At 35.1% G+C, this 22,406-nt stretch overlaps 1 non-coding gene across 1 annotated transcript; it reads left to right on the top strand.

The window, feature by feature from the left end:
• The first annotated feature begins 649 nt into the window (after window positions 1-649).
• Window positions 650-756, top strand: LOC128292245 (small nucleolar RNA R71). Its single transcript, XR_008282229.1, has one exon. It is a non-coding gene; the product is annotated as a small nucleolar RNA R71 (small nucleolar RNA).
• The last annotated feature ends 21,650 nt before the right edge of the window (window positions 757-22,406 follow it).

The raw sequence follows: 22,406 nt of genomic DNA, 5'->3' as shown, positions 1-22,406 counted from the left end.
TCCAATCTGAGTTTCAAGCCCCTGGATTGATGCTTGTTGATTTTTGAGTGCGGTCTCGGTATTCTGAAAACGAGTTTCTGACACTAAGATGGATTTTGTTTGAATCTCCTCAAGGTTCGATTTTTTCTCTTGTTGGTAGGGTGGTTGTTGGAAGCTTGGAGGTGGTGGTCTCTGATTCCCTTAGCCTCCCCATGAAAAATTAGGGTGGTTCCTCCAACCTGCATTGTAAGTATTGCTATATGGATTGTTTTGAGATCAAGGATTGTTACCCATGTAATTTAATTGTTCGTTCTCCATGTTGTGGCCATGAGGTGGGTATTCTGAACTGCTTGATCCACCTCCACTTGCTTCGCATTGCATTACAGTGTAAACCTGTGAAGAACTAAGGAAACCATCATTTTTATTATTCAAGAGTTCTACATGATTAGAGAGCATGGTGACCATATTGACGTTATAAACGCCGGCTATTTTCATTGGCTTTATCCTCATGACTTGCCACTGATAGTTATTCGGTGACATCTCCTCTATAAATTCATAGACATCTTCAGGTGTCTTATTATTGATGGTTCTGCCAGCAGCTGCGCCAACCATTTGTCGAGTCAAATGATTCAGGCCATTATGAAAGGTTTGAACCTGTAGCCAAAGCGTTAACCCATGGTGAGGGCATCTTCTCAAGAGGTCCTTGTATCTCTCCCATGCATCGTAGAGTGTTTCTAAATCCATCTGCACAAAGGAAGAAATATCATTACGTAATTTACCCGTTTTAGCTGGTGAAAATATTTTAAGCAAAACTTTTCGGTCATTTGTTCCCAAGTAGTGATTGACCCCCGTGGCAACGAGTTCAACCACTGTTTAGCTTTGTTTCTCAATGAAAAAGGGAATAACCGAAGACAAATGGCGTCATCAGAAATGCCATTAATTTTAAATGTATCACATAGTTCCCAAAAGTTTGCCAAGTGAGCATTGGGATCCTCATCCTGCAAACCATCAAACTGAACAAACTATTGTATCATTTGAATTGTGTTAGGTTTCAGTTCAAAAGTATTTGCGGCTATAGCCGGTCTAACTATGCTCGATTCAGTTCCTGTTAAAGAAGGTTTAGCATAATCATACATAGTGTGTGGAGCAAGATTCTGATTAACAACAATCACAGGAGGTAGCAGATTTTCTTGGTTTTTAGCCATCACCTTAGTTGTGGTTGAAGTATCATCCTCTTGCCCGTCTTCTGTGTATCTTAGGCTTTGCCTTTTTTCTCTCCGGTTTCTACGAACTGTGCGGTTGATCTCATCGTAAAAAATAACGGTCCTGACGAGTTTCTTCTAGTCATATACTAGAAAAACCTATCAGAAGGAAATAAGAGAAAAATTAGAAAAGAAAATAAAAATTTAAATTGTAATAAAAGTAAAGTGGCTAAAGTAATAAAAATTGGGTTTTCCTAATATCCTAGTTCCCTGACAACGGCACAAAAAACTTGATGCGTGATATTCATAACAGGTTTTAAAGATTTATAAATTAAACATTTTTAAGACTAACTTATTATCACGATTAAGGCAAGTGTACCTATCGAACAGTAGTATAGTTCAGCAAGACCGAATTGTCAAACCCAAAGGAACTACAAGTACTAGTATTTACTTCCTTTTTATTATCTAACCTAAAATTTAAGAGGTTTGGTTGTCTAAACTAATTATTAACTAAGAATGCACAGAAAGAAAAACTTGGGAAAATACTTTTGGGAAAATTCAATTGATTGAGATAATACCTAGGGACAAATCCACCTAGACTTCACTTGTTATTTGACTCTGAGTCAGACGATTTATTCATATGACTTGATCCGTAGAAATCCCTAAGTTATATTATTATCTCTATTGAGACTAATAACGTCTAACCCTAGGTTGAATAATTGAAATCTCTTTCTAATTAACACCCTAGAATTGCATTAACTCGATCTATGGATTCCCTTATTAGGTTTCACCCTAATCTGGAAAAATCTTATCACCCTATCTCTAGGCGAGCATTCAACTTCGCTTGATTATGAAAAATTTAATCTTAGACAGGGTCTATGCCTCCTCTGAATAAGAGCTCAACTTGAATCAATATCCTGGAATATCAAAACAAGAATTAAGAACACATAATTAAGAACAAGTCAAATATTTATCATACAATTCAGATAATAACAAGATCTGTCTTAGGTTTCATTCCCCTTAGGTATTTAGGGTTTTAGTTCATACTTGTGAAAGAAAACATCTCAAAAGCATAAAGATAACAAAACATAAGAAAACCCAAAACCCCTGAAGGAACTTGAAGGGAGATCTCCAGTCTTGATGATGAATCCGGCTCTTGAGATAGATCAATCGGCTTTCCTTGAGTAATCCCTTGCTTCCTACTTTGCATCCCCCTTTCCTAAGTGCCTCCTCAAGTGTTTAAATAGGCTTTGGAATGCCTAAGAGCCCTCAAAATTGGCCTTTTTCGAATTGGACTAAACTTGGGTTCAGCAGGGACACGCCCGTGTGCGATTACTGAAGGCCGTGGTCAAGGCTGTTAAATGGGCATGGACATGTGATCCACCCGTGTAAGTCGTGCTTTGATCCTGCGAAATTGACACGGCCGTGTGACACGCCCGTGTGAGGAAGTCCAGGCCGTGTTGTTTTCCTATGTGGGTCCATTTTCACCTTTTTCGGCCCATTTCTCGCTCTTTTTACTCTCCTATGCTCTCCTAAGTATAAAACATGAAATTAAAGGATTAGGAGCATCGAATTCACCAAATCTAAGGAGAAACTATCCATAAATGCGTTAGGCATGGGGTAAAAATATGTATAAACTATAGTTTATGAGGTATGTAACTAGCTTGATTTTTTATAATTTTTATGTTTTTGAGATCGTTGCTGTGAAATTTACAAAGCCCATGCCTTAATTTTTTATTTTGATGAATATTTTGAGTTATTCCATTGATGAATTTATGAGCTCTGTGATGTTAGATGATAAATTATGAAAGATATGTTTTGGATTAATATATTTTGTATTGGAATTTTTGATGAATTTGAGTAATTAGGGCTAAATTACAAAAATAATAAATTGAGGGACTAAAATGTGAAATAAATGAAATGTATGAACTTGTATGAGCATAAGGAAGATTCGGCCTAAGCATGATGTTCTCAAAATTTGCATGTTTTGTGTTTTGTGCAATTTGGACTAAATTGTAAAAAAAGTGTGAAATGTCAGGGGCAAAATGGTAATTTACCCATTTATATGATTTTAGACTAAGTTGAATGAAATTATGTTTGAATGAATTTAATTCTAATATGTTTAGATCAAGAACCAAAGAAATCAGATTTGGATAGTAGGGGGAAAAACCAAAGTTGTCGAATAATCGTTTTGTTTCGATTATCATTGTCCGAGGTAAGTTTATAAGTAAATAGATGTTGTTAAATTTCAATATATATGATATATAAAAAAATGTAATGATTATTAGTAAGTTATGAATCGGCATTGAGTAATGAAAAATGTGAATGTGGTATGATTTGTGTGTTATATGATCTTATAATTCAGTTTTATAATGGTACATGTTTTAGTTGGCTTCGATATGTGATTCCATTATGTGATTACGTGTAAGACCACATCTGGGATGTTGGCATCGATATGTGAATATGTGTAAGACCACATCTGGGACATTGGCATCGATATGTGATTACGTGTAAGACAACATTTGGGACACTGGCATCGATATGTGATTACGTGTAAGACCACGTCTGGGACGTTGGCATCGATATGTGAATATGTGTATGACCACGTCTGAGACGTTGGCATTAATATGTGATTACATGTAAGACCACGTATGGGACGCTGGCATCGATATGTGATTATGTGTAAGACCACATCTAAGACATTGGCATCGATATGTGATTACGTGTAAGACTCTGTCTGGGACAGTGGCATCGATATGTGATTATATGTAAGACCACATCTGGGACGTTAGCATTGTACGAAATGTGTGATTATCAGAGTATTTTATTTAATTGTGAATGATTCAATAGGCAATGTTAAGTAAAGGCCGAATATGAAATCGAATTAAAAGCTTCAGGTATGTGTTAGCTAATGTATTGAAATTAAGGTAAGTTTTGGTATTTGAAGTGATGATATGAATCATGTTATTAAGTTGGTTATATGTATATTGAATACAAATCTATATTCGGCACAATGATATAAGTATGTGATATTAAAGTGTAAAACATGTGTATACATATATGAATGTCTATATATATTCGTCTATATGATGATATTTTGACCTTGGAAGTAAATGATAACTTTGATAATGGATATATATGTATTTTGTAACACTCCTAACCCGTATCCGTTGCCGAACTAGGGTTAAAGGCATTACCGGACAAAATCAAAACATTAACATTCATTTCATAAGCATCGAAGCATTAAAGATCAATCATCAATACAGAGTCCCTTATATAGGTCATCGAGACCTTAAACATGTATTAGAAAGGGGTCGGAACTAAACCGAACACATACAAAATTTCTCCAAAATTTAAACATTTTTCAAACAAGTACTGATCACATGCCCATGTGAACAGGCCATGTGCCTCACACGGATTTAGACACGCCCATGTGTCTAGACCGTGTCAAAATAGGGCATACATACTGACTAGTTCACATGGCCACAAGACACGCCCATGTGTTTTGGCCGTGGTCGAACCAAACTTAGGCCACACGACTAGCCACACGCTTGTGTGTCTTGACCATGCTTAAGTCTGACTTACAATTGTAGGGCACCCCAGGTGTGACAGCCCTAATGTGACCCTAGTCAGGAAGTGGTTTCGGGACCACAAAACCGAGTCATAAAAATAATTAACCGTCATATTTGATGCTTATTATATGTATATATGCATGTGAGAAAATTTAAAAATGTTCTAGGCAAATGTAAAGTGGCCTATTAATGCATGTTATAAAAATGATGGGTTTGCATGTCAAATTACCCAAAATTTGAGCTAGTGGCCGGCCATGCTATGGGTCATAACATATATTATAAACATGTTGTGTTAATGTTTTATGTTAGAAATAATAAAATAAAAGGGTTAGTAATAAAATAAGGAGATGAAGGGTGATGAAAACAAAGAAAAGAAAAAAAAAGTGTTCATCCTTTAACATATTTGGCCGAAAATTCCAAAGAGAAAGGAAGAAGAAAGAATTTCTCTTGCTTCATGTTCGGCTTGGATGAGGATTAGGAAGAGGTAAGTATCTTGAAATTCTTGGAAAATTTTGTATAAAGAAGGTGGTTAGTTCAAGTTCTATTCATTCCATGGATTAAATTTTGATTGATTGGAGGTTTGATATTCGGCCAAGTAGTTTGAAGTTCTTAGTACATATATTTTTCTTCCTTCTTGAAGGTTGAAATTGGGTTGTTCCTAAGGGGTGCCGAATGTGGTCATTGAAGGGCCTTGAGGAACAATATGTGTGGCTTGGGTTATAACATTCAGCCATGGTAGTAAATAGAAGTGATAAATGGTAGTTAGGTGAAGTAGAGTCTAGCAAATGAGCACATATGTGCATTAGTTACTAAATGGAGAAAAATCGGCTAACAAGTGTGTACTAAGGCCGAATATGATTTTGGATATTATTGGGCAATGTATGTGTTTTAAATTAATGGAATGGAGAGGATGCTTTAATTGTGTTATGAACAATTATATGTTAAATTAAGGTTTGCTAAGCTAGCTATTAAGGTGAAGTGCAAATGTTAGTATTTGATTGCTAGTGTATACATGTGTACTAGCCGAGTTTTGAATTTGAATAATGGTTTGAGCACCATGTGTTGTATTGAGATTGTTTGAGTGAATTCATAGATATTTATATGATGAATTCGGTTGTAGATATACATGCTTAAATAAGATGCACACATGAATGAATAGATAGATTGGTGTTGCATGTATTCGGTTATAGGCAAGCATAATGATGATTCTATCTTGACTTAGATAATCGGCTCAAGGAGAATATTAGCCAATATATTGAATTTGGTTCATGATTTCATAAATATGACTCTAATGTCTAATATATATATATATGGACTAAGTACCTTGAATTTCTCTTGATGTTCAAGATGATTAAATCAATTTATTTGTTAAATTAAGCTCAAGAGCAAAGGGGAACTAAATCCGATAAAGGGAAGGAAAAAGTAATTGAATAGCCGTTGAAGACGTTCGACAACATCCGAGGTAAGTTTTCGAGTAATGGAACTTAGATTATGATTCGATTAGATCATGTTATAAGCAAATCAAAATCATGCTCTTTGTATTTAGCTATTGAGCCGAAAATGATAATGCTTGATAAGTGACTTGTGTTTGAATTCTAGTTATGAAAATGAAATATAGATGTGTCATGATTTATTGATATGTGCATGAATATTCGGATGATAACCGAGCTAAGTCCCGACGGCATTTGTGCGAGTTACTATATTCGGGCTAAGTGCCGAAGGCATTTGTGCGAGTTACTATAATCGGGCTAAGTCCCGAAGGCATTTGAGTGAGTAGCTATATTCGGCTAAATCCCGAAGGTACTTGGTTTGGGAATGAGCAATCTTGCTGTAATAATTTCAATTAATACGCTCGTAAAACCCCAACGATGAGGTATGTTTTGTATATGCATTGGAATAATTGATTCCTTTTAAATAGTATTCGCTCAATCGATTAACAAGCTTCCGGCCTTTAGTCAAGTTGATTCCTTATGTATGAATATAAGGGTTGGAAATGTGAAGTAGGTATGATTGTGAGAATATGTGTATATGAAATTATTCGTTTAGTCATATGAATGCTATACTTCAGTTGTGCATGATTTCATTACTCAAAACTTACTAAGCATTAAATGCTTATTCGCTTCTTTGATTCTTTGTTTTATATATTTTGGTTCGTCACCATCGGATTCGGAGTGTCAAAGTCAAGTCATCCACACCGTCAAAGCCCTTTTGGTACTCTTTTAGTTGAACTCAAAATGGCATGTATAGGACTTCCTTTTGTTGTTGGTCATGTACCTTTCGGTAATGTATATATTTGGATAGCCATGCGAAAATGGCTTATATATATTTTGAGCATAGCGTTATAATCATTTTTTATGTTGTTCATGGAGTGTTATGGAAACTTTGGTAACGATTAGCCATTGGAATGGTTAATCACGATCATTTTAGTGCTATGTATGACAAAATTTTAGTTGATCCATGGAAACCCATGAAATAGGTAAAGTTTACCTTAAAAATAGATGCTAACAGCAGCAGTGATGTGGATTTGAAAAATTGCTAAAAATAGTAGGAATGGAATTAAATAGTGAATAAATTATGTAATCGAACCTTGATGAATCTATTTTCATATGAAAGTAACGAAACGATCACATGAGCCTTATTTTATGAGATGTTTAAGTTTTCGTGAAATAGGGCCAGAGCAATTTCTGGATCCCCTATTCCGACTTTGGAAATTCACTATAAATTAACCAGAGATAATTAGAAGTCATGCCCTATATGTACAGATTCCTTTTCGAGTCTAGTTTCTCTAGAAACAAACGACATAAGTATTTAAGCCCTGTACAGGGAGATATCTAAGTCGTAATGCATGAAGGTCAGAGTAGTTGAACCCTAAAACAGGGGAGACTTTAACTAATAAACAGTACTAATTGGCTCGACCAAAAATTCTAGAAAAACATTTGTAGATGGACATATGAGTCTAGTTTTAAGAAATATTTACGGAACTTGTTTTCGAGTTTTGGAACTCGAGATATGAGTTTTAAGGTGACAGTGACGCAGTTAGGCAGCTTGTCTGGAAATTTTTAAAATGGACTGTGCAAATTAATGAATTAAGTTTGTTAGCACCTCGTGTTCGACTCTGGAAACGGTCTCGGGTACGGGGTGTTACAATTTTATTGGTATCAGAGCTACGGTTTAGTTGATTCTAGGACTACCGTAATACGTTTGGGTCTAGCTATACATGCCATTATGTGTTTATTGATAGTGTGGTGATTTCTGACAGTTAAAAATGTGTTTACTTATAGTAATGGACCCCGATGTAGCGCCTGCTCCCGCGCAAGGGACAGCGCCAACGGACTCTCAACCTATTGCTAGTAATCAGAATGATGAAGCTAGACAAGCTTTTTATAGCGTGATGAATGATTGGTTCAACCAATACATTCGAACTAATACGGCTGTTCCACAACCTCCATTCCCAACTAATACAACCCCCGCACCTACAATACCTCCAGTAACTGACCAAATAAGGTCAAATAAGCCCCAGCTGATGTAATCGAAAACACGGCTCTTGAATTTAAAGCTACGGACAGCGATGATGCCGAACAAGCTGAATTTTGGTTGGACAACACTATTCGGGTACTCGATGAACTATCTTGCACACCCGATGAATGCCTAAAGTGTACTATCTCCTTGCTACGTGATTCCGCCTACTATTGGTAGAATACGTTGATTTCTGTTGTGCCCAGAGAGCAAGTAACTTGGGAGTTTTTCCAAACCGAGTTTCGAAAAAAGTATATCAGTCAGAGATTCATTGATCAAAAACAGAAGGAATTTCTTGAACTTAAACAAGGTTCCATGTCGGTTACTGATTATGAACAAAAGCTTGTAAGGCTTAGCCGGTACGCGCGAGAATGCATTTCTTCAGAAGCTGTGATGCGTAAACGTTTCGAGGATGGACTGAACGATGATATAAAGCTGTATGTTAGCATTTTAGAAATCTGAGAATTTGTGGTACTTGTCGAACGAGCTTGCAAAGTCAAGAGCTCGATGAAGGAGAAAAGAAAAGTCGATATGGGAGCAAACGAGTTTCGTAAGAGATCTTCGGGAAAGCCCTTTCAACAGTCATCGAAGAAATTTAGAGATGACTTAGGTCGGTCTAGAGACACTTCGGGTTTTTCTAGATGAGATCACGATCGACCCCCTGTAAGTACAAGAGTCACGTCGGTCGCCAGTGTTGAAAATGATCGTCGAGACAGAACAGAGTGCCAGTATTATGGTAAATGGCATTCGGGAAGTTGTAGATTCCATGACCGCTCCTGTTATAAGTGTGGATCAGCTGACTACTTTATCAAGGATTGCTCGAGACTATCTGAACAGAATGTAAATCAGAGTGGGAAACCGGGTGCTACTACAGCTCGAGGTAGACCATCTAAGAATGCGGGAAATCCTAGTGGCGGTCAGAGAGGATCTAGAGATGCTACAACTAGATCTGAGGCTTGTGCTCTTGCCAGAGCTTATGCTATATGCGCACGCAAGGATGCTTCTTCGCCAGATGTTATTACCGGTACTTTTACTCTCTTTGATACTAATGTGATTGCTTTGATTGACCCTGGTTCTACTCATTCTTATATATGTGAAACCTTAGCATCCAGTAAGACTTTACTTGTTGAGTCTACTGAGTTCGTAATTCGAGTGTCGAATCCCTTGGGTCGTTATGTACTTGTTGACAATGTGTGTAAGAAATGTCCCCTAATAATTCGAGGTTCCTATTTTCCGGCCGATTTGATGCTTTTACCGTTTGATGAATTTGATGTTATCCTCGGTATGGATTGGTTGACCGTACATGATGCAATTGTAAATTGCAAAAGAAAAACCATTGATTTGAGGTGTGTAAACAACTAGATAATCCGAGTTGAGTCTACTGACTTGAATGGGTTGCCAGCTGTAATATCATCGATGTTGGCTCAGAAATATATAAGAAAGGGGTGTGAAGCATACCTTGTGTATGTACTTGATGACAAAGAGTTAGAAAAGAGGCCTGAATCTGTGCCGGTGGTTTGTGAATATCTGGATGTTTTTCCTGAAGAATTACCGGGTTTACTACCTATTCGGGAGGTAGAGTTTGGTATTGAGCTTGTACCTGGGACTACACCGATTTCGATAGCTCCGTATCGTATGGCACCAACGGAATTGAAGGAATTGAAAGCTCAGTTGCAAGAGTTGATGGATAGAGGTTTCGCCGACCAAGTTTCTCACCTTGGGGTGCACCAAGATTGTTTGTGAAAAGAAGGACGGAACCATGAGGTTGTGGATCGACTATCGTCAGCTGAATAAGGTGACAATAAAGAATAAATATCCGATACCGCGTATTGACGATTTGTTTGATCAACTAAAGGGAGCCTCAGTGTTTTCAAAGATAGATTTGAGATCGGGTTATTATCGATTCATGAATTCGGGATTCGGATATACCCAAAACTGCTTTCAGAACGAGATACGGTCACTACGAGTTCTTAGTGATGCCGTTTGGGCTCACTAATGCCGCTGCGGTATTTATGGATTTGATGAATCGGATCTTCAGTCCGTATTTGGATCGGTTTGTAGTTGTGTTTATCGATGATATTTTGGTCTATTCGAGAAATGAAACCGATCATGCTGAACACCTGGGATTAGTGTTGCAAATTTTACGGGATAAGCAGTTATATGCTAAGTTCAGTAAGTGTGAGTTCTGGTTAAGAGAGGTGAGCTTCTTGGGTCATGTGGTATCTCATCGGTATTCGAGTTGATCCGAGTAAAATTTCAGCCATACTTAACCGGAAGCCTCAGAAATATTATTGAGGTTCGAGCTTTTGGGACTAGCCGGCTACTACAGACGGTTTGTAAAGTGTTTCTCGATGATAGCCACACCAATGACGGCTACTTCAAAAGATGTTAAGTTCGAATGGACGAAAAATGTCGAAAAGTTTCGATCAACTGAAAACTTATTTGACCGAAGCTCCAATTCTAATGCAGCCCGAGTCAGGCAAAGAGTTTGTCATTTATAGTGATGCATCCCTACTTGGGTTGGGTTGCGTATTGATGCAAGAAGGTCGAGTTGTGGCCTATGCGTCGAGACAATTGAAGCCACATGAGAAAAATTATCCGACCCACGATCTCGAGCTAGCTGCCATCGTATTAGCTTTGAAAATATGGCGACATTACTTATTTGGTGAGAAGTGCCATGTATATTCGGATCACAAAAGTCTCAAATATTTGATGACTCAAAGAGACTTGAATCTGCGACAACGGCGTTGGCTTGAGTTGTTGAAAGATTATGAGCTTGTCATTGACTATCACCCGGGAAAGGCTAATGTGGTTGCAGATGCTTTAAGTCGTAAATCACTATTTGCTTTACGAGCTATGAATGTACACTTGTCTGTTCTATCCGACAATGTGTTAGTAGCAGAATTAAAGGCCAAACCATTGTTGATTCATCAAATTCGTGAAGCTCAGAAAGTCGATGATGAATTAGTTGCAAAACGGACTGAATGTGTTTCGAATATGGAATCAGAGTTTCAAATTGATGATGACGATTGTTTGAGGTTCAGAAGTCGTTTGTGTGTTCCAAGAAATTCAGAACTTATTTCGATGATTCTGAACGAAGCTCATTATAGCCGAATGTCAATTCACCCGGGGAGTACGAAAATGTACAACGATCTGAGATGTCAGTTTTGGTGGCATGGTATGAAACGAGACATTTCGATTTTTTTCAAGTGTTTAATATGTCGCAAGTGAAGGCGTAACATCAAGTGCCTACGGGTTTACTTGACCGATCACGATACCGAATGGAAATGGGATCGAGTCACGATGGATTTTGTATCCGGGTTGCCGATGTCGGCAAGTAAGAAAGATGCGATTTGGGTTGTTGTTGATAGACTGACTAAGTTGGCTCACTTTATCCCCGTACGTACGGATTTTTCATTGGATAAACTAGCTGAATTGTATGTTTCTCAGATTGTGAGATTACACGGGGTACCTATTTCTATTGTGTCGGACAGAGATCCGAGATTCACCTCGCGATTTTGGAAGAAATTGCAAGAAGCTTTGGGTACCAAGCTGCATTTTAGCACTGCTTTTCATCCCCAAACCGATGGTCAATCCGAGCGGATAATTCAGATACTCGAGGATATGTTGAGATGTTGCATCCTTGAGTTTAGTGGTTCATGGGAACGGTATTTACCTTTGATTGAATTTGCTTACAACAATAGTTTTCAATCAAGTATTAAGATGGCACCTTACGATGCTTTGTACGGTCGTAAATGCCGTACACCATTGTTTTGGACCGAGCTCTGTGAAAGTAAAATTTTCGGAGTTGATTTGATTAAAGATGCTGAACAGAAAGTAAAAGTAATCCGTGAAAGTCTGAAGGCAGCCACAGATCGTCAGAAGTCGTACACGGATTTGAAACGAAAAGACATTGAGTATCAGGTGGGAGACAAAGTGTTTCTCAAAGTTTCACCTTGGAAAAAGATACTCAGATTTGGGCGTAAGGGCAAATTGAGTCTGAGGTTCATCGGGCCATATGAAATATCCGAACGAGTTGGTACAGTTGCGTATAGATTGATTTTTACCCCCTGAACTTGAAAAGATTCACGACGTCTTTCATGTTTCGATGCTTCGACATTATAGATTTGATCCATCGCACATAATTAATCCATCAGAGGTTGAAATTCAATCCGATATGAGTTATGAAGAAGAACCAATTCATATCCTAGCTCGTGAAGTGAAAGAGTTACGAAACAAAAAGGTTTCGTTAGTAAAGGTATTATGGCTCAAATACGGGATCGAAGAAGCTACTTGGGAAACCGAGAACTCTATGAAAGAACGTTACCCAAACCTATTTACCGGCAAGATTTTCGGGGACGAAAATTTCATAAAGTGGGGGAGAGTTGTGACAGCCCTAATGTGACCCTAGTCGGGAAGTGGTTTCGGGACCACAAAACCGAGTCATAAAAATAATTAACCATCATATTTGATGCTTATTATATGTATATATGCATGTGAGAAAATTTAGAAATGTGCTAGGCAAATGTAAAGTGGCCTATTAATGCATGTTATAAAAATGATGGGTTTGCATGTCAAATTACCCAAAATTTGAGCTAGTGGCCGGCCATGCTATGGGTCATAACATATATTATAAACATGTTGTGTTAATGTTTTATGTTAGAAATAATAAAATAAAAGGGTTAGTAATAAAATAAGGAGATGAAGGGTGATGAAAACAAAGAAAAGAAAAAAAAGTGTTCATCCTTTAACATCTTTGGCCGAAAATTCCAAGGAGAAAGGAAGAAGAAAGAAGTTCTCTTGCTTCATGTTCGGCTTGGATGAGGATTAGGAAGAGGTAAGTATCTTGAAATTCTTGGAAAATTTTGTATAAAGAAGGTGGTTAGTTCAAGTTCTATTCATTCCATGGATTAAATTTTGATTGATTGGAGGTTTGATATTCGGCCAAGTAGTTTGAAGCTCTTAGTACATATATTTTTCTTCCTTCTTGAAGGTTGAAATTGGGTTGTTCCTAAGGGGTGCCGAATGTGGTCATTGAAGGGCCTTGAGGAACAATATGTGTGGCTTGAGTTATAACATTCGGCCATGGTAGTAAATAGAAGTGATAAATGGTAGTTAGGTGAAGTAGAGTCTAGCAAATGAGCACATATGTGCATTAGTTACTAAATGGAGAAAAATCGGCTAACAAGTGTGTCCTAAGGCCGAATATGATTTTGGATATTATTGGGCAATGTATGTGTTTTAAATTAATGGAATGGAGAGGATGCTTTAATTGTGTTATGAACAATTATATGTTAAATTAAGGTTTGCTAAGCTAGCTATTAAGGTGAAGTGCAAATGTTAGTATTTGATTGCTAGTGTATACATGTGTACTAGCCGAGTTTTGAATTTGAATAATGGTTTGAGCACCATGTGTTGTATTGAGATTGTTTGAGTGAATTCATAGATATTTATATGATGAATTCGGTTGTAGATATACATGCTTAAATAAGATGCACACATGAATGAATAGATAGATTGGTGTTGCATGTATTCGGTTATAGGCAAGCATAATGATGATTCTATCTTGACTTAGATAATCGGCTCAAGGAGAATATTAGCCAATATGTTGAATTTGGTTCATGATTTCATAAATATGACTCTAATGTCTAATATATATATATATGGACTAAGTACCTTGAATTTCTCTTGATGTTCAAGATGATTAAATCAATTTATTTGTTAAATTAAGCTCAAGAGCAAAGGGGAACTAAATCCGATAAAGGGAAGGAAAAAGTAATTGAATAGCCGTTGAAGACGTTCGACAACATCCGAGGTAAGTTTTCGAGTAATGGAACTTAGATTATGATTCGATTAGATCATGTTATAAGCAAATCAAAATCATGCTCTTTGTATGTAGCTATTGAGCCGAAAATGATAATGCTTGATAAGTGACTTGTGTTTGAATTCTAGTTATGAAAATGAAATATAGATGTGTCATGATTTATTGATATGTGCATGAATATTCGGATGATAACCGGCTAAGTCCCAAGGCATTTTTATGAAGTTACTATATCCTGCTAAGTCCCTAAGGCATTTGTGCGAAGTTACTATAACCGGCTAAGTCCCAAGGCATTTGAGCGAGTAGCTATATCCGCTAAATCCAAGGTACTTGGTTTGGGAATGAGCAATCTTGCTATAATAATTTCAATTAATACGCCAGAAACCCCAACGATGAGGTATGTTTTGTATATGCATTGGAATAATTGATTCCTTTTAAATAGTATTTGCTCAATCGATTAACAAGCTTCCGGCCTTTAGTCAAGTTGATTCCTTACGTATGAATATAAGGGTTGGAAATGTGAAGTAGGTATGATTGTGAGAATATGTGTATATGAAATTATTCGTTTAGTCATATGAATGCTATACTTCAGTTGTGTATGATTTCATTACTCAAAACTTACTAAGCATTAAATGCTTATTCCGTATCTTTGATTCTTTGTTTTATAGATTTTGGTTCGTCAGCTATCGGATTCGAGAGTGTAAAAGTCGAAGTCATCCACACTATCAAAGCCCTTTTGGTACTCTTTTAGTTGAACTCTGAAAATGGCATGTATAGGACTACCCTTTTGTTGTTGATCATGTACCTTTCGGTAATGTATATATTTGGATAGCCATGCGAAAATGGCTTATATATATATTTTGAGCATAGAGTTATAATCATTTTGTATGTTGTTCATGGAGTGTTATGGAAACGTTGGTAACGATTAGCCATTGGAATGGTTAATCACGATCATTTTGGTGCTATGTATGACAAAATTTTAGTTGATCCATGGAAAACCATGAAATAGGTAAAGTTTACCTTAAAAATAGATGCTGACAGCAGCAGTGATTTGGATTTGAAAAATCGCTAAAAATAGTAGGAATGGAATTAAATAGTAAATAAATTATGTAATCGAACCTTTATGAATCAATTTTCATATGAAAGTAACGAAATGATCACATGAGCCTTATTTTATGAGATGTTTAAGTTTTCGTGAAATAGGGCCAGAGCGATTTTTGGATCCCCTGTTCCGACTTTGGAAATACACTATAAATTAACTAGAGATAATTAGAAGTCATGCCCTATATGTACAGATTCCTTTTCGAGTCTAGTTTCTTTAGAAACAAACGGCATAAGTATTGAAGCCCTGTATAGGGAGATATCTAAGTCGTAATGCATGAAGGTCAGAGTAGTCAAACCCTGAAACAGGGGAGACTTTAACTAATAAACTGTACTAATTGGCTTGACCAAAAATTCTAGAAACAAATTTGTTGATGGACATATGAGTCTAGTTTCAGAAAAAATTTACGGAACTGGTTTTCAAGTTTTGGAACGTTAGATATGATTTTGAAGGTGACAGTGACGCAGTTAGCCAGCTTGTCTGGAAATTTTTAAAATGGACTGTGCAAATAAATGAATTAAGTCTGTTAGCACCTCGTGTTCGACTTCGGCAACGGTCTCGGGTACGGGGTGTTACACCAGGGGACACACGGCTATGCAACTTAGCTGTGTGTCACACACGACTGAGATGCATGCCCGTGTCCCTGCTTATGTGGACAAAAATAAGCCATTTGAATAGCCAACTTTCCACCCCCAAATGGGTCAAACCTATAAGTACCAAACCAAGCATATTTACACAACAATTTCAGTCAATTTCTATACCAAACCTTACAACATTCATGACATAACATTATCAACCATATACATGCTTATAAACTCAACTCAATTGTGCCAAAACATAAGACCAAATCATATCAAAACTTATGGTCTCATAATCTCTAAGCTCGTGACCAAATCTCATACCAAAACTTACCAAACTTACCATTTCTCTTAGCCATTCATGAACACATCAAATAGATCGTTTTACATCACATTTCATATACCAAAGTCAAAACATAAACACAACCATATCAAACCATATCACATGGCTAAATATAAACATTACAAAACCTATCCAAAGTACTTCTAGCCTATACATCCCATTCTTTACTAGATCCATTTTCAAAAGGTACCAAAATGAGATTCCATAGTGTGATGACGATCCTCGATGATCCCCGAGCTCACAGTAGCTTCGATATCTATAAGAACAATGCAAACATACATAGAGTAAGCTTTCAAAAGATTAGTAAGCTCGTACCAAAAATCATCAACAGTTTATAAAATGTAAAACATCAACACCGAGGTACTTATTAATTCTCAATTCATCTATCAATTCTATACCAACACCATTCATATATTTATACCAATTCAATGAACTTCATATACATAACATCATCTATCACATAGGTATCATACATACCTGAACCTTCCCGTATTTATTCATTTTCATTCTCATCTCTCGTTCAGATATTTTAAGACTTTCCAGAGATTATTCATGCTTTAACATCCGCACACTTAGTGCTTTAAGGGTTAGCCGAAGCTAGAACGATTCCGCACACTTAGTGTCATTTCAATTAACCGAAGCTATCTCGATATCGCACACTTAGTGCCTCAAATAACCGAAGCTATTTTGAATCATACACTTAGTACCAAATACCATTGATTTATCATCGTATTCAACCATAATCAATTATATATATAATCTATGTACAATCCAAGCATTAGAAATATATTTGTAGCATCATGTTTTACGTACAAACTTACCTCGTACTCAGAATTGTCGACTCGGATTGATTACTCACTAAATTAATCCTTTTATTCACTAAATAATTTAGACCAATCCTTATTCACACAATTAGGGTATTTTGTAAACTAACCATCACATTTTTACATTTTGACACTTTAGTCCCTAAATCACAAAATCACAAAATACACATAATTTGCTTGTACACAAGCTTACCCGAATTCTCCTAGTACTCATACTAGTCCACACATTTCATTTATTTTACATTTTAGTCCCTCAATTTCTCATTTTCACAATTTAGTTCATTTTACTCAAAATCATCAAAAATCCAAAGACAAAACGTGTAAACTCAACATCAAACTTTCATTTATCAACAACTAACTTTATAAAGCTCATAATTTCATCAATGGCACATTTCAAAATCATCATCAAAATTAGAAATTGAGGCATGGATTTGATAGTATGCAAAGAAACGATTACAAAAACGTAGAAATTATCAAAAACCGATCAAAACACATACCTTAATCAATGAAAATCAAGGCTGAACCCTAGCTTGTATTTATTTCTTTTTCTTTTGATGATTTCGACAATATAAGCATGAAATGAGCTTATTTTAAGCTTTTGTTTTATTTTAATTAACATATAATCTAAATGACAATTTTTCCCTTTTAGTAAACCATTATAAATTCACATATATTAAGGCTATAATTGTCCATTATACATGTAAATGGCATAATAACCACATAAGGACCTCTCAATTATAAAGCCAAGTCAAATAGGCACTTTTAACATCTAGCACACAGCTTTTACATTTTATGCGATTAGGTCATTTTTATTAAATTAAGCACACAAACATTCAAATATTCATATTAGGCTTTCACACATGCTAATTCACACATCATAAACACAGGAAATTTTAAACATTTCTCTGATGTGGATTTGTGGTCCCAAAACCACTATTCTGATTGGGGTTTAAACTGGACTGTTACATATTTCGGCCAAGTTGAAGTTGATACATGAATGTATATTTTGTATATGGATTTGCAAGTTTGAGACTAAATGTGATTATGATAGCATGAATGGGTTTGGTTAAATTGATTTGATTATGTCATTGAGTTGTTTATTTGTTTATGACTTACTAAGATGTGATAGCTTACTCTGTGTGTATGTTTGCTTCTGTTTTATAGATTTTGGAGACTAGTTACGGGCTTGGGGATTGTCAGCGAAGTCTATCACACTATAGTCTGTTTATCAGTATTTTTAAATGCTAAATTTTGAACCTATGGCATGTATAGGCTATACTACTTTTCGGATATGTTTGAAGTGTTGTTGTAACATCCCGAAATAGGGCCTAAACGGAACAGTGGTTGCGAAACCAAAAATATGAGGTACAAAAAATTATTTTATTATCATTTTAAGGTCTATGGCATGATTTCATGATTGTGTGAAAATTTCGTTTAGAAATTTTATCGATAGAGGGTCCAATTTGATATTTAGGACTAAATTGTAAAAGTTGTAAAATGTGTGTTCTAGTTCACAAAGGTACTAAGTACTTGTGAGTAATGGGTTTTTAAAGTGTAGGTCCTTGGATAGTAATTAGACCATTATACTAGTTTGGACAAAAATACCTAAAGGAAGATAAAACACCATAGTTTTTAATTAAGGGCATTTTGGTCATTTAGTTATTAAAATGAATTAAAAACAAAATTTAAAGCCAATTTTTGTCCATCTTCAACCCCTTGGCCGAATTTCACGTGAGGTAGACATGGCTAGGGTTTTTCAAGCTTCCAAGCTCTATTGTAAGTCCATTTTAGCCCTGTTTTTAATGTTCTTTACGTTTTTAGAGTCCCGGTAACTTGATTAAGCTTATTCTAGCAATAATTTAACCTAGGGTTTATATTTGGAAAAATACCCATAGGTGAAATGTGTTTAATTTGATGTTTATGGTAGAATATGAAGCTTGAAATTGTGTTAAACAACTTTTGCTAAGCGATTTTACGTGAAAACGAGTAAAACAACATAATCGGTAAAAATACCTAATGTTCATAAGTACATGTTAGAGTGAGAATTTGATGTTGCCATAGAAGGTAAAAATGATCAGCATGTCATAAAACATAAGAAAATAGGATGAAGTTTAGTTTCCGAGCCTTGGGGAAAAAGTGCAAATATGTAAAAGGTTAGGGGCAAAATGTAATTTTGCCAAAGTTTGAGTCAAAGGCTGTTTTAATAAATGTGAGTATTAAATAAGCTAAATTTTTTTATTATAGATCAAGAAGAGTTAGACAGGGGAAAGAAAAAGATAGTTTACTAAATCGATATAGTTGATCGTATTTGTTTCGCGGTAAGTTTGCGGTAAATAAATGCAATATTCTATTATTTTATGTTAATGTTATTAATTTTCATCATGTGTATATTTATTTTATGAAATTATCCAAAGAAGACTCAAGCATGAATTGATAGAGAAGTAATTTCAGAAAGTCCCGGTTGAAACTTAGGAATGTGTAGGATACAAATGTCATGACATTAGGGTTTAAGGATACCATGTAAGACCATGCCAAGGCATGGCAATTGGTAAGGTTTCTAAGGCAATGAAATCATGTAAGACCATGTCAAGACATGGCATTGATAAGTTACTATAAGGCAAAGGTCCCAGGTAAGACCATGCCAAGGCATGGCATTGGTGAGTTCATAAGGCAAGGATACCATGTAAGACCATGTCAAGACATGGCAATGGTAAGTTTCAAAAGGATACCACGTAAGACCATGACAAGTCATGGAAATGGTAAGGTATCTGTGTATCCTTAGTATTCCAAGTGGTTCAAAGGGAAAATTTAAAGAGAATGTCAAGGTAAGGTAAGATAAGACGAGTTATGCTAAAAAGGTAAGACAAGTTCATGCTAGAAGAGCAAAGGTAAGTACATAATGTTCATGTATGCTTGATAAGGAAAAAGGTAAGTAAAATGTATTAATAAATTTGATTAAGTAAGTGAGTAAGTGAAGAAGTTTAAAATATGTCTATGACAATTAATGAAGTTGCATTAAGTAGTATCATGCCAAGTAGTAAGATAATTCTTATGAATGTTGTTATTTATTTGCATGCAAACTTACTAAGCTTAATGCTTACCCCCTTTATTTTCCTTCTTCTTATAGTTTTTTCAAGCCAACTCAAGAATCATAAAGTATGTCGGAGGTCCGGGCACACTATCACAAGGATTATTTTGGTATAGCTAGACGTTTCATTTTGAGTATGGCATGTATAGCATCGTAGCCATTTTGTGTGTATGATCTTCTGACATGGCTGATGAATGGTATGTAAGTGCTTGATAATGATTAGCTGTTGGAATGGCTAATCAAGGACATGTTTGGTGTTATGTATGCCTAAATGCTAGTTATTCCATGGAAATCATGAAAAAGGTGAAATTAGCTTTAAAACAAGATTCGGCAAAGAAGAATGATGTGAATTTGGAAAATAACTAAAAATTGTAGAAATGGGTTTAGATAGTGAATAAGATATTTAATTAAATCTTATTGAGTCTATTTTCATATGAAAGAAACAGAGCAAATAAAGGAGTTTTATTTTACAAAATATTTAAATTTTGGTGAGACAGGGTCAGAGTGATTTTTGAATTCCCTATTCTGACTTTAAAAATTCACTAAAAATTTTAAAAAAATAATTAGGAGTTATAATTTATATTTATAGATTACTTATTGAGTATAATTTTAAATAAAATAAACGGCATGGTTATTTGAATTCTTTACAGGGATAAAATTAATTCGTAGTGAATAGAGGTCAGAGCATCCAAACACTAAAACAGGGGAAACTTTAACTAACAAAATGTAATAATTGGCTAGACCAAAAATTCTAAAAAAAATTTAGAAAGAAGATACATGAGTCTAGTTTCAGATAAAGTTTACGGATTTTGATTTTGAGTTTCGTAACTCGAGTTATGATTTATTTAGTAACTATGATGCAGATGGATAGTTTATTTATGAAAGATTAAATAAATTGTTTTGATTTGTTTAAGTGATCGAAAAATTTTTATTGATTCCGGTTTGTTCTAGAACCATTTCAATTTCATGTATTAGGGTCTCGAGGACCCTTTTTAAGGACATATTGAATTAATGAAACTAAATTAATTTTAAAAGTAAACTTTTATGCCCGAATTAGTAAGCTAAGTCAGGTAACGCCTCGTGCTCGACTCTAGCGATGGTCTCGGGTAAGGGGTGTTACAGTTGTGTTGTATATAATATGCCATGCAAAAATGGCTAATTTGATATATAAGTATTTTTTATCTTGATCATGGTTTCTTGTGTGTGCTAAGTTTGGTTTATATGCTATGCTCAAATGATGATTTTATTTTGTTTGGTTGAATCGGCTATGGTATATATATAAGTATGAATTTCACTTGATATGTTTCCTATTGTTTTAATGATTTGGCTAGGTATTGTATTTGATAGTAATGATTTAATTTGGTTGATGAATGTATTCGGTTAAATGTTGAATTTAGGTAATAGATTTATATTTGATTGATGGTTCAGCCATGCTTTGTATTTATACGTGAAACATGTTTTATTTAGATTTGCTATGTATTATGGTAACTAGGTAATTCGGTTATGGCTTGTGATAAATGTGAGTTCAATATGCTTGCGTTAAGTGAAGAAATTGTTATGAATCATGTTAGTAAGTTAATCATGATTTGGCATTTTTATATATATAAGTATATGATGTATTGGTTTGATATTTTTATATATATAAGATGAGATATATTTGTAATATGTTTAACTTGATGTGCAATTTATGGTTGATATATATGTATATTGATTTATTTCTATGAAAGGTTATATGCATATAAAGTGATAGATTAAAAATGATGAAAATTTAAACATTGAGCAAAGAATATGTATTAAGCATGATTACATTCGGCTAACGCACTGAAAAATGACCAAATGAATAGTGATTTGTGCATTGGTAAAACAAGAAGATTATATGAGTCTTATGTGATGCATATATGTCCAACTTGGATAAAATTTGATGTTTGAGTAGTGTTTAGGTTAGTCATTAAATGATAAGCATACGTTGATTGATTTATAAGTTTATTATTCGATCAAATAAGAATAACATTGAAGTTGTTTATATGTGAAATTCGATTTTCCTTATGGAAATGATTTGTGAACTTTTGTATGTATTTTGATGGATAGACTATTTGGTGTTCTTTTAAAATATATCTAAATTGATACAGGACCTATTAGTCTTGCGTAAAACTAAAAACATGAATTTATAAGTAGATTTGTTCATGTTTTAGTCATTTTAAATCATATGTAGTAATGTACATAAGCCATGAATGATTTGGTTAAATTTGATATATTCTTATTGTGCCGAATGGAGTTTTGCTAAAATGATATATACTTTAATATGTTTGCTTTATATGATTTATGTATGATAATAATAGATTGAATTATCTCGATTATCATTGATATGTTCATATGCTATG

The sequence above is a fragment of the Gossypium arboreum genome, chromosome 4 (genome assembly GCF_025698485.1).
Source record: "Gossypium arboreum isolate Shixiya-1 chromosome 4, ASM2569848v2, whole genome shotgun sequence".
Taxonomy (NCBI): Eukaryota; Viridiplantae; Streptophyta; class Magnoliopsida; order Malvales; family Malvaceae; genus Gossypium; species Gossypium arboreum.
The sequence above is the reverse complement of the archived record's forward strand: the minus strand, read 5'-3'. Positions and strand labels throughout refer to the sequence as shown.